This window comes from Ambystoma mexicanum, chromosome 7p (assembly GCF_040938575.1).
Source record: "Ambystoma mexicanum isolate Mex_15411 chromosome 7p, UKY_AmexF1_1, whole genome shotgun sequence".
Classification (NCBI taxonomy): domain Eukaryota; kingdom Metazoa; phylum Chordata; class Amphibia; order Caudata; family Ambystomatidae; genus Ambystoma; species Ambystoma mexicanum.
The window spans coordinates 675,600,138-675,627,468 of NC_090939.1; positions in this window are offsets into that span (position 1 = coordinate 675,600,138).

The following is a 27,331-nucleotide window of genomic DNA, read 5'->3' on the forward strand; positions in this document are numbered from 1 at the left end:
ATCAATACTGCAGTGCCCACTTGAATACCTAAAAGGTCCATGGTATGTTTACACACTGTATTATTCCCTATTTGCACCATTCCATTGTATCTAAAACATAAGGAAGGGCGTACAAGTCTTTGTATCTGCATGAGTGCTGATTGCACATCCACCTATGTGAGCAATTTTGCATATCTCTTCCAGTCAGCTTGGCACGTATCATTAAGAAATGAAACTTTTTCTTTAGCCAATCCAACCATCACTTCTGCACTGCGTCCCAATATCCCTTCTACTCATCCTCCTTTTGTGAACACTTGTCCAATTATGTGTAGCTCTGGCCTTATGCAGCACCACAGTATTACTGCTCCTGTGGCATTTGTACATTTTATGAGATATTGTGCTTTATATGTTACTTCACCTGTATGTGGTTCTTGCAGTGTATAATACAAGGTACTATTTTTTATACCAATCTCTCCACCATCCTTTTTTGCTTAATGAAATCATCTGTGAAAGGAAAATCATCTTTTTCTACTCATTTAGCATAGTCTCAATGTCCCTGAAATAGCCCTCTCGTTTTGCAAAATGCGAGATGAACTAGGCAGTGTGCTCTGTGTGTTGATACTGTCTGCGCTACAAACAGCCTGGGGGCAGCCATGGCAGGAGAAATGGGAGAGCAAGCATACCAACTCTCATATTATTTCTCCCTATCCACTTCTTGCATATGGTCATACCACATATTATCAAGTTCTGAACGAAAACCTTCATATTTAATTCTTTGTGATATTTATTTGTTAAATATTTCTCTTTTCACTCTTATACTTCGCCTACTACTACTATCTACCCCATATATGTAAACTACTTCCTTCTTTATCACATATATTCTATATTCAAACCAAGAAAGGAAAATGAAAACAGAAAAATTACTATACACTTCACCAACCGTACAAAATTGAACAAAATAACATTCAACAAGGATCCTCTTCCTCTTCGCCTTGCTCTGTATCATTGGACAGGGGGTGGCTACTGATGCTCTTATCTAATCGCAACAATTGACCCCACCCCCCACTGGAAGAATACCTCACATAAAAGGATTGTGGCTGCTGATTTTGTGTCTGGATCAGCACAATGGCCTGCCTGTATCCTGCGTGAAAAGGGACAGACTATGATGATCATTTAATGATAGCCGTTATGATTTTGTGTCATATCAACATAATCAATATGAAAATGCTGAAATGGCCCAGAAGGGCAGTGTAATGTTGCCTTCACCATCCTTAATGTATGACCCCCCAGTAAATTCCTGGCACACTACACAATTCACAATAACATTTTGAACATGCTTATGCAAGTTGGGAATGAACCAGTTTTCGTTCAACTCGACATACTCTCTAGATGCATGCACAGTGTAATGTAGTTGGTCCAATGCTACTGTCAATAATTCTAAAGGCATGGTAGGCTTTCCTGTGATGTTCTGCCTTCACAATACGTTAGTGGAAGACAATGAGTAGCCCCTTCCAGTACCCAGTACCTGCTCTTGCTGTGGTGCCCGTCCCTTTAACTCTAGTATCTGTGCTAGGGGCACTGCATTATAGGTGATCAGTTATTTGTGTCTTATTCACCCTTTCATTGCTCGATAATGCTACTAACTCGAATGTGTCTGTCAAATATGACGCTTCTTTTGCTACAGTGTCTGCTGCATTGTTACCGCATGCTATCAGGTGGGCAGTGCATTTCACCACTGATGTGGGCAGTTACAGCGCTTCAATCAGTCTTGCCAGCAATTTGGCATGCTGCACTGACATGCCACCTGATCGCTGAAACCCTCTTTGTTTCCAGCGAGACAGTCCTGAATGCACTGTCAATGTTACCTAGTCTGAAACAAAGTAGATCAGCACCTCTCAGTCAATGTACATTTCTAGTGCTGTTATCGATGCCACTAGCACTAGTGCTGCAGTGGCAATCTTTTCTCACCACTACCTCAAGATATCCATCTTCACTATGAACAACTGATGCTCCTGATGCTCCTGTGTGTCTTAATCTAGCACTCTGATAGATTGTCGATGAACCATCAACAAATAAAATTTCTCCCCCCTCAAGTTTATTCTCCTTAACTTAGGGCATGTCATCATATGCGTTTGTATATGTGGAGCAGTCATGTACATAATCGCCTTCTTCTACTGGTTCAGGGATGAAGGCTGCCGGATTCATTGTACGTCACCTTACAACCTTGATGGTGGGGTTGTATATTATCGCTTGGTATCCAGAGGCTCGCTGTGTCGTAAGCATGGATTTTGGCTTTTGCAGAATTGTGAACAGGTTGTGTTCTACATACAATGGGCCTCATCACGACCCAGGCGGTAAGGGGTTAACGGCGCCGTAAAAGGTGGCGGGGCCGTTAAACCCTTACCGCCTAATTACGAGGTCCCTTTGCAGGTCCCCACTTTAACGGCTGGTTTTACCAGCCGTTAAGGAAGGAACCCGCAAAGGGACTTTCGAGGTAATTACGGTACTGCAATTTGCGGTACCATAATTACCGCCTTCCCCATTCCCATTGAGCCCTATGGGGGCAAAAATGGGAATGGGGAAGGGCAATGGTGAATGGGGAATAACCGCCCCGCCAACCTTGGATTGGGGCGGTAATTCCGCCATTCACCATGGCGGAGTTGGTAAAATACCGGCGGCAACCATGGCGCTACTAGCGCCATGGTTACCGCCTGGGTCATAATGAGGCCCAATGTCACGGCACAACTCATTGTTATTATTGCTGATTTCCATTAGCAAAGGCTGCTGCAGTCAATGTTTGTTCACACAGGAAATGTCCCTTCATTACTGGATCCAAAAGACCACTTTAATATGCTAGGGGTTTGTACCCCAATGAGGTTTTTTTGTGTGAAGACAGCCGTCATCACATACTCATTTGAATGGGAAAATGAAAATAACTCTTCTTCATCATTTATTATTGCTAAAACGAGGGCAGTAGTGATCACATCTTTTAACTCATCAAATGCTTCTGCCATTTCTTGCATCCCCTTATGGGTATCATTGTCTTTCTGTGCTTCCTTTAGTGTTTGCAACAAGAGTCTGAAATATGTGGTATAGTTAAAGACCCATGATCAGCAATAATTGCATAATCCCAAAATCTGTTGCATTTATTTAACTCTAGCTGAATGGGGCATGTTGTGAATTGTTTGTGCTCTTTCCAGTGTCAATTTTCTCAATTCTGATGATAATATTTGTCCCAAATGAATGACTTCTTTCTGGCAAAACTGCACTTTCTCCTTGTCCACTTTGTATGCCTTTTCTGATTGTAATGTTAGAAGTAATACTGAATCTTTCCTGCACTGTTCTTCTGTGGTGCTAAACACCAATAGGTCATCAACATATTGTATGAATGTACCTTGTGTCTGTATGCTGGCCAAATACATTTGTAATACTCTGTGAAACACACTGGGGGTTTCACAGTACCCCTGAGGCAATATTGTGTGTTGAAATCTTTGCCCCAGTACATAAACGCAGTGAGATATTGTGAGTCTGGATGCAATGGAATGGAAACAAAAGCATTTTTTAAGATCAATCACTGCAAAATGAATTGTGGCTGGGTTCAGAACCAATGGAAACTCTGCCTCAACAATATTATTCGAGGGGTGCAAATCTTAAATTAATTGCCGCAACCGTCCCTTACATTTTTTCACTGGGCACATGGCCGTGTTACATGTGGATTCTGATGGTATAATGACTTGCTGCAATAGCACTGCAATGGTCTCATATACTACTTTGTCTGCTTCTCTTGATATGGGGTATTGTCTTATTCTGGGTAGTATTGCCACTTTCTTCAGTGTAATTCTAACTGCTCTTATCCATTTAAGGAACCCTACCTCATGGGGGCTGCTAGCCATTAGCCCTTTTGGTACCTTCTCAAAATCTTCCTGAAAATACAGTGAAAATGTTTTGGCCAATAGTATCCTCTTGGGGTCCTCGCTGCCATGATACATATCTCAAATATTAATTCATTGTCACCGTCCTCATCCTGAAACAGTTGTTCGTCAGTCAATCGCGATGCTGGATCAATAGCTAAAAGTGCACTCCAGTCAATGTCATCTTCATCTGTCCCATGCAGTATTATTCTGTCCTCCCTTACCACTAATGGGTCTAAGTACACTATAATCACTGTCCCATGTTCAATGTCTGTTGATACTTTGGGTCTGAACAAAAACACTGCTGGTAATCATGAAAGCTTGTCTTGTTCTATGGGGACCCATCCTAATAACACCTTGTAGGTAATATCTCTGCTATTTCAAGTGCATTCTGCGTGTAGTTGATATTTTACTCCGAGCCTCAGTGAAGGCTTCATTTCAGCATGAGTTCTGAATACTATCTGCATTCACTAGAAAAACAAGATGTTTTTCCCTATGCTACAGTGCTGTGTTAAAGGATTGTTTTGAATGCCTGCCTGATAAAGTTGCAGGACCAAGAAGCTCCCATGAGAAACAGAATGTGTTTACTTGTTGCGATATTCCTCATGGTATATCGGCCGGATGCCTGTGAAGTGCTGTCAGCAAATTAACCTTCTGGAAAAGTACTGTCAAATTGGGGGGCATCGGATTAGGCTGGCAGAGAGAGACACATGCTTCAGCTGAGCTGGATAAGGTAGGTGCATCTTGTCCGGTCCATTCCCCTTGTGAGTATTTCTCTGTGCCAACTTGGTCTGGGAAGATGTCCAGTGAAGTTCTTGGCAGGGATGAAGTGGTGCAAATCTAAGTAATATATAGATATCCATGCACTTTTTCTGGGAAAAGCAAAACACTCCTGTACTCCATATGAGAACAAATCTGCATTGAGCGGCACTCTTCTCAAAAGTTTCTGGCCACAAGATGCCTGTGTGAGTATTTTGTCATGCATATGGTGAATACCTGGTGTAGAAAACACTATACTCTTTTGCGTAAATGAAATGGCCATGTTTAATTTTCTCATCAAATCTCTTCCTAATATGCTCACTGGTATAATTTGTGAATATAATAAGGGTGCTAGCATCGTGTGCATTCCTACTGTGACTGGTAAATCTCCTGTGAAAGTAAATGCTATCATTGCCCCAGAAAATCACGGTGTGTCCATAGTCATGTCTGACAGCGGAATCCCCCCTCTCTGAAACGAGTCGCCACTGTGTCTACTAAGAATTAGAATGTCCTCTTTCCTATTATCACTGCTACCCTCAGTTCCTCTCCCGGATCTGGAGTTACTGTTAGTACTGGACCCTCCAGTAGCAGTAACCCCACCAAAATGCGATACAAAGCCTGCCAATATCAAATTCTGGTTGTGTTGTTTGCTGTACTTTAATCTGTAAGACATTTGGTTGGTGTTGCTGAATTTCGGACGGTGGCTGTACTGCTACATTTGGAAATGTCTGTTGCAGTGTATAGTCAAAAGTGTTTGTTGGGGCATATGGCATCTGCTGTGCTTGTGGTGCATTGTAGGGATTTTCTTTCTGATATTGTGGGGGATACATGGGTGCAGACTTTGCTACCCTACCTTTGTGGCCATGAGGTGCTAACCCAAATGGTGTAATTCCTCTACTCCCACATCCTCTTGCATAATGTCCTGTCATTCCACATGTCCAACATTGTCCTTCAAAATTCCCAAAGCCCCCAAAACTAGCTCTGCCTCCATCAAATCCTCTTATGAATGTGTGTCCAACTCTAGTTTCCCTACTTCTTTTTGCGTTCCCCCTTCTTCTTGGTTAACACATCTGTTCTCCCCTTCCTACATTATATTCCATTGGTCCTACTTGCTGGTAGCTTCTTCAGGCCGCTGTTTCATCCTTATCCCCACCACCTTTTGTAATTGCACCTGCACGTCTTCCGGAAGACCCATGCATATAATATGGTAAAACACAGGGACTTTCTTGTCCCATGCTTCTCTTGTGTCTAAACACCACTTTTCCTTCATCTCCTGAATGTATTTTGCAGGGTCCTCATCTGTTTGTATTTTCCATGTCATAATGGCACTCTTGTCCAATGCGTCTGGGTACATTACCCTTAATGCCTTCCACATGCTGGCTCTACAGTTATTAAATGGCGATCTGTCATGATGGTTACCATATGCTGTTACTCCTGCATATCCTGCTCTTCTCCAGAGATCATCTGCCTGCTCTCCCAATATTGAAGCAAATAACCTTTTCATATCACCTACAGCTAATGTTATCCCTGCGGGCGCCACCCGGGGCCCGGGAAGTCAACAATGCAACAAATGTTGCGAATTTGAAAATTGCTGCCCTGCCTGAGTGCCGAGGCTGTGGCTGCTGTGTGCTAGAACTAGCAATAACTTTGCAGGCAGCAGGAGTACCAGCTCGAGGCTCAGGCGAGGTGAGCTAAATGCACTAGCTCCACGCTGGAGCAGCGCCCCCTAGATGCTAACTGACGTCAGGCAGCCGCTTAAGCTGCCTGATGCAAAGACCAGCCCTGGCTGGGGGCATGACCTTGTGCATCACTAGTCTTGTCTGTACCACCACAGGGGTTCAGTTTCTTCTTGAAGTGTAGGGTTTTGGGGCCTGTTCTGGATAGCTGAATGTCGCCTTGACTGGCCTCTCTTGGCTTTCATTTTGAAGCAACTGTTGTATTCAACGAGCCCTGCATGGTGTGCTCCTTCTGGTTGCACCCTCTCTTCTGTTGGCACAAACACAATTAATCAATTAATTAATCTTTTATAACACACTTAAAACTGGGGATCAGTCTCTAAGCGCGGGCTAGGATTCAAATGTATTGTCACTGAGCTATCCTCCCGGTCGAATCACTATCCCCATGGCTGAATCACTAACCTTCCAGTCCAATCACACTGACTAAAAAGGATGGCACAAAATAAGCATTGTTATTCTTCAAAATCATTATCTATCATCTTGTTGAAAAGTAGGCCGTCAGCAGCTGAAATGAATCAGTCTCAGCAAGACAGTTGTGTTCCAACTTCATTTTTGACACTGTACTAATGTGGTTACTGGCTGTCTACAAAGGCTCCAGCTTAAGGTGTTATGTGTCATCCCCTTTCAATAGGTCACTCGTGGGAAAACCTCATTGAATGCCATGCTGATGATGTGCGTGTAGTTACAAATGCCGTTTACACACACACAATCCAATGTTTTGAATGTTCAAAGTACTTTTATACCATTTACAAGAAAATCATTTTTTAAGCCATTATTAAACTTTTATAACTTTAAAACATGTCAGACATTTGTCACAAAGATGCTACATTTTCTACAAATAAGATCATTTTCTTTGGGGGCAGATTATCATGAGCTACTCTAGCACCAGTGATAAAAAATGCTACCATTCGTCCGTCCCTCCTTTCTTAAGGCGTAAACAAAGAGGCTGCTGTATGCATATCAATGCGCATTCCGAATTCACAAAAGGGACGCACTTTAAAATGTGTAGAAATAAGAGACATTACCCAGCTCCTGTTTCAAATAGGCACTGGGGAATGAGCAATGGACGAGACGTTCATTTCTGAACCTTTCATGCATTTTATTTGAAGTGGAAAAGGAGTAGTCTTAACCAATCCTCTCTCACTTGTATTTCTATCCTTCAAACAGGGATAGAAGTGCTTTTTTCTTTTGCAAAGCATTTCAAAATGCAAGCCCTTTAAGGGCACACCACTCTGGAAAATGCTCACAGCTCCCAAGTGGGTGTTGGGGGCCTGTCACATATATTAGTGTGTGGACCGCACTCTTGACATGAAGGTATGCAAGGAGGTCGGCTAGCGCATCTTCTCTACTGCTTCACATCCCCATAAGTGTGCAGGTCACCTTTGGGAATAAGGTGACCTGCACACTTCTCACACTAGCGCAGAGCGCATCCTCTGCACGTATTTTATCATCTGCGCTAGCTTTGAAGAATGTGGCCCTATTATTTCAACTTTGCAGAACTCTTTAATAACATCTAAATGTGGCCTTTGTATCATCCATTTAACACATATCATCATTGTCATAATTTACGAAACAGCCACATGAAGTTTTTAAATGATGACAATGGGGGTCATTACGACCTTGGAGGTAACCATGCTGCAATTTGCGGCATGGTTACCCCCTTACCAGATACCGGGTCTGGGTTCCTTGAATGAGGAATTACCGAACATTCCAACCTTGGAGGACCCGGTAATTCCTCATTCAAGGAACCCGGACCCGGTACATCCCATTCCCATTCGAGCCCCCACAGGGCTCAATGGGAATGAGGAGGGAGCTAACAACGGGCCCGTTAATAACGGGCCCGTTGTTAGCTCCCTGGTCTGCTAGCAGGACCTGCTAAGGGCACCTGGTTTTACCAGGCGCTCTTTTCGGGTCCTGCGAGCAGACTCGTAATGGGGCGGTAAGGGATTGACGGCTCCGACACCATTACCAGTGCCGTTAACCCCTTACCGCCAAGATCGTAATGACCCCCAAAATGTCTTTTCGATTCGAATCTGCAGGGGGATGAATCATCTTTTCAGTCTTCTCAGATCAGGGTGGGACTGGGGCATACAATTTCCTCAGTCACCAATCAAAAAGTGCCCACAGTTGCAAATGGCAATTCATTCCTTTTGTGACAGACTGAGTAGTACCCAAAGGGAGTTTGCGGGGGGGGGGGGGATTGATAAAATGTGATGCAAATTGTGCATTTTAAAGAATTATTCACTAACACTGGTCAAAACTACTAGCTGCATAGGGAAGTAACTCATCAAACTGGCCCACACTAAAAAAACTGGCCCACACTAGCATTTTGTGTTTTGTTTGGGCATTGCCCTATTGTCATATAGGCCAGTCCAAGCCTGTCTCAGATTAATAAAATGAACACTTTGTAGTTGGGTAACAAATACACCTATTATGAAGAATACAACAACTTGTGCACAAGTTGCACATGCTCGCTGTGCTTTTTATTTTATTTTGCTACTGCCGTTAAATGAGATGTGTGGTGAAGTTCGAATCTAGCCAGGGGCGATTTGTTCCTTCATCCTTTCGAAGTAGATAAAATGAGTACCTTGAGCTGGATAGAAATAATTCCTGTTTTTGCAAGAGCAGAGATGAACGCCATTTGTGTTTTGAGATTACTGAACCTGCTGGTTGCACGCAGGCAGCTGCAGTGGGCAGGCATTCAGGCTCACCTGCCCTTTCCTGCTGAAAATTTAGATGTCATTGCTCGCACCCACGTGGAGCACCTGGTAAACTATACAGGCCTGCAACTATCAATTACAATAACTGTTCTGTTTTTAAACGAGCTAGTTGATGCTGACGCAAACTGCCGTAGCCCTTCGACCTATTGCTCGCTGCAGCTTTTTGGAAGCCATTAGTTCTCAAGCAAACCTTGCAAACCCACACTAAACAAGCATCTCAAATACCACCAAACCAGCAATTTTCTGAAAGTTAACATCTGGGTTTTCTCTTATCATTTCGTCCCTATGTCCAGCACAACTTTTGAGGGGATAACCTCTGCGGTGTTTTACTTGCACACTTCAGAAATCATTCTTATTTCTCCCCGGTTATGTTTTTTTAAATGGTGATCTAAGACCTTGTTTTATAACAAAACGTTCACAAATAATTGTATTTACACCCGTTTATACACTGGACTTCTTGTTAGGGAATTCTCGACACTAATTTTACATAATGAAGTAAAACGGAAACTCATAAGTAGTCATCAGACCAAACAAAAATCATGTAAGGTAAATAAATATGTGTTGTAGAAAAAAAGGAGCTTTAGATTGATTTACAGTGCATGTCTGTAAAGTGGTGTATGTTTAAATAAAGAGACTGTCATAATCTCTGAAACCGAAACAAGATAATACACGCCTCTGTATCCTTATCCCAGCCTTAAACCACTCCTAAGCAGTTCATAACGGTCTTAAAACCGTGCATTTTATACTGCAGGGTTTTGGGAAAGGTGGTCAGTTTGACTGTAAAGTTATCACAGTTAATTATCAAGATTAAGTCATTAATACTGTATTATGCACCAGAGACCAGTCTCTAAATGCAGTACCGGAATTCGAGCCTGTGCTGCTCTGCATTGTCTTGTTTCCAAGTCTAAACCGTTGCCCCTGAGCTATCCTCCCACCCCAGACTAACCCCTCATTCACTGCTTTTTGGTACATCTGTACAAATGCATCTTTTCATCATTATATCAGATTAAAATGAAGAGTGACTCCATGGAAATCAAGCCAAAGTATTTCTGTTCCGTGATGCTCCTTAGTATTTTTCCAATTATAGTTGTGATCTAAAACTGTATAACTCCATAAATGTTTGTTTGTCTCCAAACGGAACATTTCTAATTAGGATATTTGTCTGCATATTTGACCCTCTGGTGTCAAAATCACAAACATTTACAATGTAAATAGATGCCATCATTCAGGGACCCTGTCACATATTCCTGGTTCAAAAGATCTGAGGACCCATTACACAAGGGTCGGTATGGTACCATCAGGTATAGACGTGTATGCTAGTGGCAGTCCCATATTGTCCGTTAAAGAAATTGTGGGAAGTGAGACTAGATGGGTGAGGTGACACCTCAGGATGAGACAATGGCCGGTAAAGCAAAGAGTTGGAAAGACAGTGAGTTTGTGAGGATGAAGCGGACACAGATGGCAGGGGATCTAGAATGAGAACACAGTGGCATTGAGGTAACACATTTGAACTCTCTAATTTCATGTGCAAAATTTCAATCATCCTTGGGGTTTGTGATGGAGGAGGAAACGTGTGTTATGTCATTTATTATTTTATTTGGCATTTATATAGCGCTCTCTATATCATTGGTATGACCTCAAAGCGATTGTAGGTTGAACAGCCTTGGGGATCGTAGTCCAGGTCAGTTGAGAGAGTAAGGTGGCATAGGGTGCGTGGGTGCACAAGTTATGTGTGCAGCTGATGCAATGCCTGATGGTAGCTGCATCCTAGCATTAGGTGTGGTGATATTGTTATCAGTTGGATGTTTGCAGTCAGGCGGATGGACACCACGACTGGGTTCTGGCTGCGTTAGGCCTGTGTAGGACGTGTATGTGTGCAGCTAGGCCGGTTTATCATGGGATGTAGCTGCGTTTTATTTAGAATGATGAGGTGTTCATGGAGTAATGTTCGTATGTGAGCAGCTAGGCCGAAATTGATCAAGGGGTGTAGCTGCACTCTAATTGTGTATTGGTGTAGAGTAGAGAGTAAGCATAGTGATATGGGAGGTGAGTGTTTGCGTGGAGTTATGATCTAAGGAGTTCGCTATTCTGGATTTCAAGCATGTGATTGCTTGATAGTGACTTAATAAGCATAATCAGTGGCGTCATTGCTCGGGATCTCATTGAGTATTTGTCATCGGGTTGCAAGGCTCAGTCACATGAGATGTTCGTGGTCGGCATTACGGAAAGAGCCAACTTTTTAGAGCCTTGCGGAAGGTCATATAGTCTTGGGTGTGTCGAATATGTGGGGGGAGTGAGTGCCATAGAGTAGGGGCCAAGGTTCAAAAGGTGTATCCTCTGATCCTGACAGAGTTAGCAGTTGGAATAACTAGAAGGAGGGCAGCGCTTGATCCTAGGGTGCGATATGAGAGGTGGGGTTTTATCTTTTCTTGTAGGTAGATTGGGCCAGTCTTGTGCACTGCACGGTGGGTAATGAATAGGGTCTTGAAGGTTGACCTTTGTCCGACTGGGAGCCAGTGGAGGGTTCGGAGAGCTGGCTAGATGAGGTCTCTATGCCCAGGGCGAGGAGCAGTTTTGCGACAGCGTTTTGGGCTCTTTGGAGTTTGTTGAGTTGGTATGCGAGTGCTCCTATGTATAGGGAGTTGGCATAGTCCAGTCGCAACATCACAATAGACATAACTGCGGCAAGTTTGTTGGGGTAGGAGAGGTAGGGAAAAATGTGTCTGAGAAGTTTGAGGTGGTAGTGACAGCCTTTTGACACATTATTCATCTGACGGGAGACAATTAGGCCTGAGTCCATAGTGCAGCCTAGTTTGTTTACTATATCGGAGGGGGGCGAGGGCTGGGGGACATGGGAGCGGATTTGGCAGAAGGGCAGTATTGCCGCACACCATGATTTCAGTTTTATCAGGTTTTAAAAGGAGGTGGTTTATTGTCATCCAATGGCCAATATCGCAGAGACAGGCTTCAAGGTCGGGATAGGGGTTGGTGCCTGACTTGGGAATTCTTAGGATAATTTGGGTATCATCAGCGTAGTTGTAGCAGGAGATATTGTGTGCGCGGATGATTTCTGGTAGACTGGTCATATAGAGATTGAGCAGATAGACATGCGCCTTGGGGTACTCCAGTTTTCACTGAGCGAGCAGTTGAGGCAAACGGGGAGAGGAGGGTTATTTGTTTCCTGTTGCTGAGGAAGGAGGCAATCCATTTGAGAGCAGTGCCAGGGATTCCTAGGGCATGAAGGCGGTCAAGGAGGATTTAGTGGTTAACCGCATCAAAGGCTGCATAGAGGTCGAGGAGAATCAGTGCTGTGCAACCTTAAGATCGTCCCAGATCGAGATCATAGTGCTTTCTGTACCATGTTGTGGTCTGAAGCCTGATTGTGCGGGGTCGAGGAGACAGTTGGATTCTACAAAGGAGTTGAGCTAGGAGTATGCTGTCCGGTCCATGAGTTTCGTGAGAAATCTGGTGTTGGAGATTGGTCTTTAATTCTTGGGTTCAAGGGGGTCAAGGGATGTGACAAGATCCACGGACACCAAGTATAAGGTAAAGGTTTATTTACTTGACCCCACAAGCGCAGGCTCCTTCCTTCAGCAGTCCAGCCCAACCGCCACTGTGGAATGTTGATTGCTGAAGAAGCATCAACATTCCACAGAGCACGAGCACATTAAGACATATCCTCTTCCCTTACATAGCAACAATTAGCAACCATGAGAAACATGAACTGGTTTAACAAGGTAACTTACACATTCTTAATTAAAATGCAGGTATGGTAAAATGCTGCAAATAAAGACCCACTTGACCCAAGATGCGAGCACCCATATCCTCTTTCCCTTGCATAGCAAATTTAGCATCTCATACAAAAACAATATTTGGAACACATGAACTTGTTATTAAACAGATCATAACGTATCCTAGGAAAACAACAACAAAAAAACAAAAAATTGTTTGTAACACAATACAACTCATGACAATCTTGCCCACACAGGTGCGAGGGACCAAAGCATTGTTATAGCAAGTATAATTTTAACACACATAGTCCTTAAACCTTATGGGAGGGCCACACCTCCTGGGCGCATGACCCCTTTCTTGTGCCACCACAGGTTGCATCTCGGAAGCATTCTGACCCTCCACATTCACCTCTACGCACGACTGGCCTGCACTGAGAGGACCTGTGGAGTCTGGAAGTGGAACAATCTCTTCCTGTTCCAAGCTAGACTCTTTTGAAACCACAGGCTCATAATGCAACACTGCTTCCTGACACTCTGGATTATGGTCCATATTGGATCCACCCGCACGTTCACATCCATCCACAACCACCCGTTTCTTACTCCAAACAGAGCCATCCTCCAACCTTACATGACCTTTCCCCACCTTAACCACTCTCCTTGAGGGCAAAAACGCGCTGTATCCTTTATGAACAAACCTTGGGTTTTTTATGTATACCTGATCCCCAGGTTTGACACACAATTCCTTCCTAAAGTTTTGTGACGCTACCATAGCCTTCTGGCGTGCAGAAATACTACGATGAATAGCCTGTAAATCCATGTCACACGGCCCACCACCACCCATGGCCAAAGTCCTTAACATTGTACCTGCCTTCCTGCCCCTCATGAGCTCAAACGGAGATCTGCCCGTAGCCACAGCAGGAGTTCTGCGATATGCAGCTAGATATTGCGTCACCACTTCCTGCCAATCCAAACCATTGGCCAAAGCCAACTGTATAGCTGACTTAATGGTACCATTAGCCCTCTCAACTAATCCATTGGCAGAGGGATTATACAAGGCAGTCCTATAATGGGAAATGGCATGTTTTTTCAAGAATTCTGTCATGGCATAAGACGTGAACTGCACCCCATTATCTGTCACTAAGCTGGCAGGTAAACCCTCGCGATCAAATACTTTCCTCAAGAAGTCAATAACAGAATTAGTGGTCACAGTGGCACAAGACGCAACTTCGATCCACCTGGATGTATAGTCCACCAATACTAACAGAAACCTAGACTCAGGCTGCAAGCATTCAAACGGTCCCATAATATCCAAAGCCAACTTTGACCACACCTGATCAGGAACCTCTATAGGATGCATGGGTTGGGGATGCAGCACCTTGCTCTTATCACTGCCTGCTCATGCCTGACAATCTTTGACCACCAGTTCAACATCCTTGTCCTTAGACGGCCACCAATATTCCTCCCTGAGTCTCCTCTTGGTCAATGATCGACCCAAATGACCAACATGTGCCAATTCCACCACTTTACCTCTCAAACTTACAGGGGGGATCAGCCTAGCTCCCCTAGACACACCCCAAGGACCTTCGGCCAATTCATGGAGAACCCGGGCATAACCTTTCCCTTCAGGCCTATGCTGAACAGCATCCCAACCTTTAACAAGACCTTTCCTAATCCATTTTAACTCTACATCAGCTTCTGACTCTACATCCCACACTGACTTCTCTACAGCAGAAGCGATAAATGCCAATTGATATTGTTGCATGTCCTCCTCTTTCACGGACCCTGCCTGCCTATCCACCTCCACCACAGGCAAACGGGACAAACAATCCGCCACCACATTAAGTTTACCAGGAAAGTATTGCAAAGAGAAATTGTAATCCTGTAACTGCACTGACCACTTCGCAATCCTCGGGGAAACTGCCATGACACCTTTTGTAGAAAACACCTGCACTAACGGTTTATGGTCCGTCCTGACAATATATGGTATACCCCACAAAAATGTCCTGAAATGTTTTGAAGCCCATAGTACAGCTAAAGCCTCTTTCTCAATTACCGAATATCTGGTTTCTACATTCCTCAATGTCCTTGAAGCAAAAGCCACTGGCACCCATTCCCCATTCACCCATTGTTCCAGTACTGCACCCAGGCCCACATCACTCGCATCCACAGTGAGGGCAGTTTTGATTTTCGGGTCAAATGACTTCAGGGAAGGGGCCTTCTCCACCTCCTTTTTGACCAACTCAAATTCTTTCGCACACTCCTCAGACCAGGTGAACCTGACACACTTTTTCAAGAGGGCTCTCATGGCCACCGTTTTTTCAGCATAACTGGGAACAAATTTCACATAATATTCTGCAAGGCCCAGAAAAGCCCTTAGCTGATCCTTATTGACAGGAGCTGGTGTCTCCCTCAACACCTGTACCAGCTCCCTTTTGGGACTCACTCCTTGGGAACTCAAAGTATGTCCAAGATATGTAACTTCCTCCACACCCACCTGACACTTGGTTAACTTTACAGTTAGACCTCTATCCCTGAGAATCTGCATGACCCTCCTCACCCTTACATCATGTTCCTCTCTGCTCTTACCCCAAACCAAAATATCATCCTGAAAATAAATGACCCCCAAAACACCCCCAAACATCTGCTGCATTAACCGCTGGAACACAGCCGAAGCCAAAGCCAGGCCAAAAGGCATGCGACAAAACCTGAATGCCCCAAATGGAGTCACAAACAAAGTAAGGGGCCTGGACTCCTTATGCAGGTCAATCCGGTGATATGCCGTTGACAAATCAAAAGTTGAAAAATATCTGGCATCACCTAATGTTAACAACAACTCATTAATGTTCGGTAAGGGGTGCCGATCCATCCATATGCTAGAGTTAAGTTCCCTAAGGTCTACGCACATTCTAATGGTCCCGTCACCCTTCTTAACTAAGACCACAGGGAACAGCCACTCTGAGGTCTCAATAGGTTCAATTATGCCCGCAGACTGCAACTTATCCAATTCCACTTTCAATGCCTCTCTCGCCGCTACAGGTACTCCCCTCACTCTATGCACCTTAGGAATAGCATTCTTCTTCAGGACAATGCGATGGGTAAAACCTTTGAGCTTACCAAGGGTGTCCGAAAACACTTCAGGAAACTCACCCATGAGCACTGCAGGAGTAACCATTGCGATCTCTTGCCCCGCCCCCTGCATCACGCTGAGAACCGGCACCTCCTCACCCGGGTGAATCCGTAACTGCAATGCAGCCTGCTCATCCCAACCCAAAACACTCGTACCTTTTGAAGCTACATACAATTTACCCACAGTTTGCCTCCCGTTGAAAGAAAAGTTTGACCAATTGTATCCTAGTATATCAATAGGATTCTGCCCATATGCAGATGGATTGATATCCGGGGGCAACAGAGTAGCCACCTGTCTACCCAAAACATCTCGGTACACTTCCGGAGCCACCAGGGAATAAGGTGACCCCGAATCCACCAGCATGTCCACGGGATGCTGATCCACCAACACTGACACCCATGGACCTCTCCGCCCACTCCCTTCCACATGCAATATGACATTTTGATCAGATGCAGCTGCACATGCACCTTCCAACAACACAGAAGAATCATCTGGAGCCACACTAGCAACAATTTGCCCCTTACACATGCGTGCAAAATGGCCCAACCGTTTGCATTTCCTGCACTCCACGTTGCCAGCAGGACATGACTTGGAACCGGCAGTATGGCTGGACCACCCACAATTTTTGCACCCCTCCTTGCTCTTAAATCCCCTGCTCGCCTGCACTGCAGCTTTATCCCAGCCTTTCTTATTCTTTGCCATGACTGCATGCACCATGTCCTTAGACATGTCTCTTTCCATAACAATTTGCACACTCGCCTTAGAAGCCTCCAATGCTCTGGCAATTTCCAACACTTTATCAAGGGATGGGTCACTCTCAATCCACAACCTTTCTCTTACTTTCTGATTAGATGTCTTCATCATAATCTGATCTCTTATATGTTCATCGCCATTGCCAGGAAATGCACAAGTAGCCATGAGTGCACACAATGCAGTAACATAAGCATCAATGCTTTCTGTTGAACCCTGCGCCCTAGAGAAAAACTTATATCGCTCTAACACCACATTCACTCTTTTACCAAAGCGTATTTGCAACTTCCTTAAAGCAGTCTCATAAGCGCTTACTACCATTTCTCCCTCACCCCCCCCCCCTTGAACCATAACATTCTCTCCAGGAAGGTGACGGAAAATCCTCAAACCCTCAGTACCAATACAGTTTAACAGTGCAGCTTCTTTTTCATCATCACTGAACTTTGCTCCCCCGGCAGCCCTCAAGTATACTTTAAAATCGTCTACCCATTGTTCCCAAGCAACAGTCGGCTCCCCCGGGTTTGGAAGAAAAGCAGGTGGAGGCCTGGCTGCTGTATGCAACATGGCTGGAGACAGTGTCTAGATCGCTAGGCCCACACTAGGACCTTGGGCCACAAAATGTCTGCTGGTCTGGAGTGTGTAGATAACCCCAATGTCTCCTTGTAAACGTGCACCCACATGTTGAATGCAGTACTGGTGCTGCTGGGTGAGTCAAAACGATTATCAGATCCAAGAATAAAGTCAGTACAGCGACATCCCTTGAAAACTGCAGCAATTTCACTTATGATTGCCGATTGGAGTTGTGCACCCCCCGACCCGCCTCTTGCCTTCGGGCCCAACACCTCCAGAACAAACAAAATACAGGAATCTCCTCCTGTCAGCTTTACTTGCCAATATATGCCCCCAACTCACCTCCAGTGGTCCGTATCCAGTGGGCCAATAGAGGCGTTTATTGTCACCAAACCGGCCAGAGCTGGAGCCGATCGCCGCTCATCCGTTTTCCTGCTGGGGGCAGCGAGGAGCCAATCGCCGTCCACCTACTCCTCAAGAGCAGCAATCAGCTGAAGCGGTTTCTGCAGGCACGCACAGCAGAGCCCTCTGCCGACAGCCACCAATCCTGCACAGCCCGAATGGTCCTGGGGACACCCAAACACACCATCCACAACTTGCCAGGGTCCGCGGCTGCTCAAAAGCAGCAATCAGCTGATTCTCTGACAGCGATCAGCTGATGTGTCTTCCTGGGACACGCAGCGTCAGCGCAGCCCCTCGTACTCGTGGTCGTGAAATAGGCCAGGAGCTGATTGGGTCGACACTGTCGGGCGGAGCTGTCAAGCGGTTTCTGCAGGCACGCACAGCAGAGCCCTCCGCTGACAGCCACCAATCCTGCGCAACCCGAATGGTCCTGGGGACGCCCACACACACCATCCACAACTTGCCAGGGTCCGCGGCTGCTCCTGCGCTCACATCCGTGGCGGGCAGGAAGAACTCGTATTCTCGACTCGGCGTCCAGACCGGACCCCTGCAAGTTGATGTGCCAGCGGGTTCAGCAGCTGCAGCCCCGGTGTCGTGACGCCGGCGATGGACCGGGGCAACTAGCCGCTGCACGCGTGGGACGGGGCCCAGTAAAATCCTCGTCGCCACTGACAAGATCCACGGACACCAAGTATAAGGTAAAGGTTTATTTACTGGACCCCACAAGCGCAGGCTCCTTCCTTCAGCAGTCCAGCCCAACCGCCACTGTGGAATGTTGATTGCTGAAGAAGCATCAACATTCCACAGAGCACGAGCACATTATGACAGGATGCCTTTTTTAGAAGTGGTTTGACAAGTGCTATTTTTAAGGCATCAGGGAAGATGCCAGAGGTGAGGGAGTCATTTAGTATGGCCCTCGCATGTTCTCCTGCGCAGGTAGATGAGAATATTTCTTTTAGGACAGAGGCAGGGTCGAGGGGCGACCCAGAGGCTTTGCTGGCTGATAGTAGGTCAAGGAACTCATCTCTGGAGATGGGTTTGAAAGAGTCAAACTTAGGGAAATTGAGTGTCAGGGCAATGGGATCAGGAGAGGTTGGTGATGGGGAGGCGGAGAGGGTTGCCGTGCTGTCAAGAGCGGTGTTGTAGAAATGTAGGGCGAGGGAGTCGCAGAGTGATTGTGAGGGGGTGGACTGGGTAGAGGTGTACGTGGGTTTCACGAATTCTGATATGATCATGTGGAGTTCTTTGCTGCGGTTGCCACAGTTGAGAATTTGTTTATTGTAATAAGCTTTATTGGCCTATCAGATTTGAGATTTGTAGTTACGGTGGTGGAGGGCGTACATGTATCTGCTGAGATCTATTTTAGATGTTTGCCATTTGTGTTCAAGAGGTTTATTTTAGTTTTTGGTATTCCTCAGGTGGAGCGTGATCCATTTGGGGAACGGTCATTTACGTGAGGATGCAGGGCGTGAGGGGGTGAGAGGAATTAGTGAGTCTTTTAGCCAGGGGTGGAAGGAATCGATGGTTAAGGGTCTATTAGGGGGGCAGCGTTCCAAGGGGGAGAAGAAGCAGGGCTTCGGCTAGGTCGGGACGGATCTTGACTTTATTCCAGCATTTGACATCAGGGGTGGGGGCTGGGGGAGCTGTAGGGGGAGGGGCAGCCCTGTGGAGAGAGAAGGTGATAGTATAGTGGTCGGTCCAGAGGAGTGGTTTGGGAGGGGATATATAAACCATGTCATGGGAGCTGAAAATTGCATCAAGGGTGTGCCCACCTGAGTGGGTTGGACCAGTGGTATGATGGGAGAGGTTGAGTGCATCAAGACTGTCAGCCAGCGGATGAGTCATGGGGTTATTCGGGATGTTGAACCAGATATTGAAGTCACCCAGCAGTGTAAGAGAAGGATTATTTACGTGAATGGTAGCTATTGAGTCACAGAGGTTGTTGGCGAAATGTCTGTCGTATCCAGGGGGTCTGTAGATTTATTATCTGTAATGCGCGCCAAACCCAAAGGTAGCAGGGCGCAAGGGCATCAAGAGGATTGGTCAGCTTAAGTTACATATGGCACAGAAAGTAAAGTACAACTAGGGTTACAATGCTGGACACATCATCATCTTGTCCATCTAGAAGAATAGGTCAGGATTTTGGATATGGCACTGCAGTTGATCCAACCCTTCCTGACAACCCGAAGTCAAGAAAACAGAATTGGTTCCTCCTCCTCCTCTTCCTCCTCCTCCTCCTCCTCCTAAATGAAGCCCATCATCTGTAGCATCCTTCAATGATCTTCACTGTCATAGCTCCAGTTCAGCATACTCATGGCGTCTTGTCAGAAATCATCAACTCAGATACTCTGCAAAACCAAGCATATTTTGATGATACATTGCTCCATTTAAGGCTGGGGACCAGGAATACCATAACAAATTACAAACTACCTTAAATATGTTCTCTTCTGGATAAAAGATATCCACATTTGTCTAAAATGTTCTGAAAGGAGATCTTGCTTGCTGGGGTTGCATCCGAAAGCTACTGTGCCCTGCCCATGGATTAAGTAATTAGGCATATAACAGCATTGCTCACTAAGTAAAAACCCAGGGATTTGGATTCAACATGACCTCTCCTTCATGCAACCAATGGCTGATGTTACCCTAAGCAACTATTGTCTGCTCAAAATGATCAGAAAGATATTCCCCCTTTTTTCTATTGGGCGGCTCGAGTGCACCTGTTTCCTGTTTTTTCCCACTTGTGCCCTTGCAATGAGGTCTATTCAGGAGTTTCTAAAAATAACTTTAAAAGCTTCCGAGCATCTAATATCTAAGCAGCCTTACTACATTTAAACCTTATGAACTTAGACAGTAATACTTCAGCAAGGAAAGAGCTCCATTGGCTCCGTAGGGAGCAAAGAAAAATAATAGAAATCCGATGCATTGTCTATAGAGGCTGCAGGTGCAAAGAGATGGTGGGCCTCTAGAATTTGGTCCCATGCTTTTACCTCTGGTTAATGCCTCAGGTCAGAAATCATGAACCTGGCCAACCGGTCAAAATTCAACGCAATAAACAATATAAGTGTTTGGCCCGTGACTATGGAATGCATAACCTAATCTGAGGAAGCTACTATCAGGAGCCACGAAATCCCTTAAAACATTCCTATTCAATGAAGCTTGCAATAACCATTCTTTGACAAAGAGGACAGTGCTCCACTGCCTGACAAACAGACTGGGCCCTGTCTAACAGGCTCAGGAAGCAGAAGCCTGCACAACAAACAAGACAAAGTGAATCTTAATTAAAAGGTGGTTATCGCAACACCAAAGGTGGCAAACGCTCTTTCTTAGGCCCTAACTAGCCAATGACAAGAGCACCAAGTGCAGCAGAGTGACCTTACTGTGCCCTGCTGGCAGGATATAAAACAAACAAACACATGCATTAGAAGATAATACATTGTTTATGAAAGTGGTTTATCAAACCTAGATTTTTAGAAGCAACCTTCAGTACAGTAGAAGTTCGGATTTGCTTACATGTGACTTTTGAATTCATATAAATATTGACTATTACCAACAAAGTGATGGTGACATGTGTAAATGACCTCAATAGTTCTTATATGTTGTAAACAGGAAAATGGTAATGGGTACCCTTGCTTGAGGAGTGACAAATGACCCAGGCTGGGAACTGAAAATCACTTTGATATATCCCCCCTGTCACATTTGATTTAGGAGTAGGCGACTTTGAAACTGCACCTGTTATGTAGGCAAGGGATGAATGCTGGTGAAGGGAGGAGACTGGAGAGCAGAGCCTCATTTAGGGAAAGAGTCATGCATCAAAGTCAAGGGATGTAATAGAGTGAAGTGCTCCACACGGTGGACCTGATGAGTATCTAATGCAGAACGAACTGTGAACTAGAGGAATTGTTGTACCATGATAAGAGAAATAAGTTGAAATCAAGTGATCAAGGAGCTGGTTCCAATGAAATTCTGAATACAATTTTGGAGGAGAGATTCAGCCACATCAGTGTTGGTATCCATTAAAAAACCCTTTTCAATCAACAGTAAGAGCATTACACCTTGTATGAACCAATCCCATCACACATACACCAGACTACATCAACCAACCTCATGATATATGACACATAACCCAGACTTCCCAAGCACGGTATAGACAGACTCTCCAGGGAGAGTCATGAATTGCCCATTGGCTGTTTAAAAACCTCCAAAATAGCAACATACAAACCAGGAAATGAAAGCACTAGTCTGACCACCAATGGAAGCCAGAGTTCGGTTCAGGATTCTCTGCAACATGCACAAAGCCTGGTCTATTGGCCCAGGCTACCTGCGTAAAGTAGTCCCGCTCTACACCCTGAGAAGAACTCGAAGGTCCTCCCGCTCTACCAGGTACATCAGTAATATTCTAAATGCCTTAAAAAAAAACCTTTTCAATCAACAGTAAGAGCATTACACCTTGTATGAACCAATCCCATCACACATACACCAGACTACATCAACCAACCTCATGATATATGACACATAACCCAGACTTCCCAAGCACGGTATAGACAGACTCTCCCGGGAGAGTCATGAATTGCCCATTGGCTGTTTAAAAACCTCCAAAATAGCAACATACAAACCAGGAAATGACAGCACTAGTCTGACCACCAATGGAAGCCAGAGTTCGGTTCAGGATTCTCTGCAACAATCACAAAGCCTGGTCTATTGGCCCAGGCTACCTGCGTAAAGTAGTCCCGCTCTACACCCTGACAAGAACTGGAAGGTCCTCCCGCTCTACCAGGTACATCAGTAATATTCTAAATGCCTTAAACACAGAGGCAAGCCATGGGACTCCCGGGTCCTAGATTGTGAAATACACTCATCCCTAACCTTAGGGATGACCATAATCTCCTGAGGTTCTGGAAAGTGTTAAAATCTACTGGAATTTGCTTGGATACTTGATTCAAAAGAGTTAACGATGAATCTCTCCAAACATTGGGTTGGGCTATATTTGTCCCTGTATAGGGATGTTTCTGATTTCTCTCTCTGTCTCCCCTAGCGCAATGAACTGGCCATTAGGTGACCTGTTAGTGCTATTCAAACCTCCAAATAAACATTTGTACCCAGGCATGATGTATCACTGGAAAGAATAGCAAATGTATGTGATTGAAGCTGACAAATAAATTGTATGCCAGGGCCGACAAAGAAGAATGTCAGTATGTGAAAGGGAACAGCGATATAATGTGCAGGAAGCGGGGTATCACCCATGATTCTTACTAATTTGTAGGGTACCCGGGATTTAAAGGAGAAATTCAATAAAGGAGTGATAGAACAATGCAGCTCTGCAATAATGAATTGGCCCATCCTAGCACATATAAAACAGGGGAGACCGCAGAACACACTAATTCTGAATCAGATATTCAAGATACTCGAGTAGAGATAAGTGACACGTATATAAAGAAGAGGGTGAATGGAGGAGAGTAAACAAAAACAAGAAATACAAGGTGAACACAATTTAGGGAAGGTGTATGTACTTACAAGCCAGTGACGCATGGCATTGCTAACAGTCCATAAAGATTTTGAGCGGAATAAAGAGAAGTGAATCCATATCATCGTCAGTGACTGGACAGTCATCTGTAGATAGGTCAAATATCAACAGACTGTAACATGGGGCTTTAACACTGATGCATGTAATGCAACAGACTCCAAGCAACGGTAGATAAAGAGAGAGGGAGCCTGCTTCCATTAGTAGACATTGGTGTGCAGCTTTAGATGAGGTATGTGAGCTTTTCCATAACTGGGAAACTGCGATGATTTAGGATGCCGGCAATGGGTTTTATGATTGTAAATGCTTATTTAAGACCAGGGCGGGGGGAAAAGGCAAGCACGGTGAAAGAAGTGGAAGACGCAATATCTTACATGTCTTCATATTGCCCGTATCGCTGCTTGATTTAAATTGGGGATCTGAATGCCAAGGTTCTTGGCATTCCTAACAAACCGCAAGAAAAAGAAACAGTGAAGGAAGGACGGTGTATTCTTCCTTCAAGCTTACAATTGCATATTAAAGATGTTATGAGACCAGCTACATTCATGAAAATGTGTGGTTGGATAAAGGTAAAGGAGTTGTCAATTGGGTTGGGTCGTTGCTGGTCATGTGACACATGTGCCTGGACAAGCAAGCGTTTTTAGATTACACAATGATCTCATATGATTTTGCAGTAATATTTATTTATTTATTACATATATATAGCGCACAGCAGCCCCTAGGCATCAAGGCGAGGTTACATGTGGGGAAGCTTAGTTACAGGGTGGGTAAAGCTAGGAAATGCATTTATACATACGTTGTTTGTACATTGATACATTGAGATACAAAGTCGGTTTATAAGTACACTTGGGCTTATCCAGCCATATGTTTTGATACTTGACCACGAAGGATGCAGCCAAATGCTGCAATGCTTAAAATTAGACAGCCATTTGTGCCACTGTTAAAAATTTAAATAAAAGAGGGAAATGTTTCTAATATTATCAAAATCTCCTCACAATACTTCAGTTGCTCAAAGAAGAACATTAGTGCCCTGATTCGCAAAGATTTGGACTGGAGTTATTTATTGTCCATAACTAAGGTGCTTAATACCAGCGAGTGGTTTCTAAGCGCGAGATCAGGATTCAACCTGTGTTGCACCGCGTTGTTTTGCTTCCAAGGCAGACGCGTTTGCCCTGAGCTATCCCTTCCTCCCCAAGCAAATCACTTGAAGCACGTGAGCAGTTCTGGTTTGCACCTGTTACATCATACCGAGGTCACGAAGGCTAAAGCCAGAGCATATCCAGAGAGACCTGGAGCATCTCTGAGGCGCCCCGGAGCAAATCTTCTTGAATCGCATTTTCACCTGTGAATCTCAGTGATGCTACAGCCATCCTTACATTTGCTCCAGTTTTAGGCTTGATGAATCAAGGGGAAAGACAGCGGGTGAAAATCCGAGATGCTGCCGGAAATCCCCAGATGTGCGCCAGTGCAAATCTTTGTGAATCCGGCCCACCGCCTCATCTACGGTGGCTTTGCTTCATACAGTGTGCGCTGAGCAAAAATCCCGAGGACCAAAATAGGCCTTCCTCACTCAGCATCAGAAGATTTCAGAGGCTGGAAAACATACCAAAGATGGAGTGACCTGGACAGCAATGCTGATAGCAAATAAAAATAAATAAGTAAATAGCATTCCTAAAATATCGCGGGCAAACGACACTCCATTAGGTGATTTTCATTTATCGTAAAAATAAAATGTGTTACTGACTCTTGCCTTGAAGAAATCATTTCGTATTTTAAAGTAATACACAATAACAGAATTAATGGAATCCATTAAACGTTTGAAAACGTGAACAGCATTAGTTGACTGGTACACTTAAACATAAAGGAATCAGCAGGAATTAATTTATATCTGGATCACTAATGCTCTGGTGACCCTCCATTAGTTATACTGCTTGCTGGCTCATTAAATGATTTCATTACTGCTTAAATGTACAATGCCTGAATTAATTCCGGTACTCTCAGCTATACACTATTAACCATCTTTAGGAATATTTTCCGCGTGTGACCAGCTATGCACTCATATGGGGAACAATGTGGCACATTTGCATATCACTTTGACAGATTTTTTATATTTTAAGCATGAATATTGGGATTTTGTTCAGCAGATTCTTGCTAAAAAATGTCTACTTCTTCATATTGTTTACCTCATTAAGCTTCTTGTCACCAATATGAAAATATCCAAAATGCAGTTTTGAACACAAAAACCTATGTCACCAGAACATAGTGGAAGAGGTCATGTGAAGGGCAGCCATCCAACATGTGGCAGGCCTACTGTATATGCGTTCACATAGAGCACTGTCTGTTGCAACAATACTTATTAATAGGCCTTCAGAAGAGCATTCACAAACATCTGGAGTGAGCTGTGCCCAACATTCAGCTTAATTAGACTGAGCGGCTTTTGTCCCGGGGATAAAGACCTCTGATGAGGTCTCTGTGATGTACAGTGGGACAAATCTGCAGATCCAGATTATATTTTTGTGAATTTCTGGGCAAAACACATTCTATGCAATTCACTACAATGTGGGTAGTCTCTTCTCGCACATGACGCAGAGCTTATTGACGGGCATGCCACTTCACCTGGATGGAGATGTGCCTTTGTTCCCTGAAATGATAGGCTGTCAGTTTTGGGGAACAAGGGTGATTGTGGTATTCTCTGCTTTTTCCAAATGTCCTGCTGTCACATTCATACGCTGTTTTGTTATGGACTAATCCAAGCATTTAGGCACATTGAATGACTGCGCTGGTGTAGGTTGTCAAGCGGCAATCACACTGATTGATCATACGACTAAAGTACACGACAGAATGAAAAAGTGATAGAAATCTTTAAAAGGAAAATGGAATACATGAGTAGAGGGGACAACTTATAACACGCTTCATAAATTCCTGAAGGAAGGTCAGGATCAGGTCAAATGTACAAATGCAAACCTGTTTTATTAAAGATGAGAGAGATCACAGGGACGGCAAAAATAACGTACACCCTACCGATTATAGTCCTCTAACCTCTCCACCCTCCATTAGCTCAAATGCGGATAGTGTAGGCAGCGGTGATGAAAACAGTGCCAGTACTTCATCAGCAAGTAGCAAGTAGCACACCAATGACAATGATCTCTCAGTGACAACGCACAGGTCTTGGAAGCAATACCACGCTGAGCAACACTAGTTTCAATCTCGGATCCGCACTTAAAATCAACCTCAGGTATTAAGCGAGTTATTAATACCTGCACTCGCGCAATCCCAGTGTAAAAGGCCTAGTAGCATCATTCCTCCCCTTGACTTGTTGCGCCTTGAGACACACACTTGTAAAGGTGCATTACAATTAAATTCAATTAACTATTGTTTTAGCCGAAATCTCGAGCTACTGAAAAACATATGTTCCAGGAAGCAGTGCAACATTCTACTACAACAAATCATACTGAACCAGAGGAAATAGAGGAAGAGGAACAAAGACGAAACAGATAAGAAAATAGAACAAGGTTTGATAGACAGAGACAGGGCCATTCGAGCTCCCACAGCATGAGTCAATAATAACTCTCTCAGACAAACATATAAGTGAAACAGAATTTAGGGTGTTAAATAAGAATTTTGTATTTCCAGCCAGTGCAGCAATAACTCTACCTAATGTATATATGAATTTAAACAAATCCACAGCTTAGGTAAAATTTAAAAAGTACTTCCACAACACATCCCCTTATGAAAAACCTACAAGCAGGGGAGGTTTTCCTTCTGTATTTTACTATTAATGATCTCAAGAACACTAACTTACTCTTGTAATTAGAAAAGATTCCAAACTGACAGTAGAACAACTAGCTTGGGAGTTGAATTACACATTAGAGTGAACACTCAAAACACAGTTTGAGCTGGCTTCCACATTTTTTCCTCAGCTTTCCACAGAAAATCACACAGACACTGTTTTTGAATCACTAACAAATGCCCTTCAATCACTTGTCACAAACAAGGGACAGACCAGAAGATTCCCAAGAAATAATGTAACACCACAGGAGAAATTAGAGAAAGTGAATTTGTCCAACAATACAGAACTTTGCATCAAACGGGAGGGCAAGGCTAGGGAAAGCTAAAACTGTTTGCTAG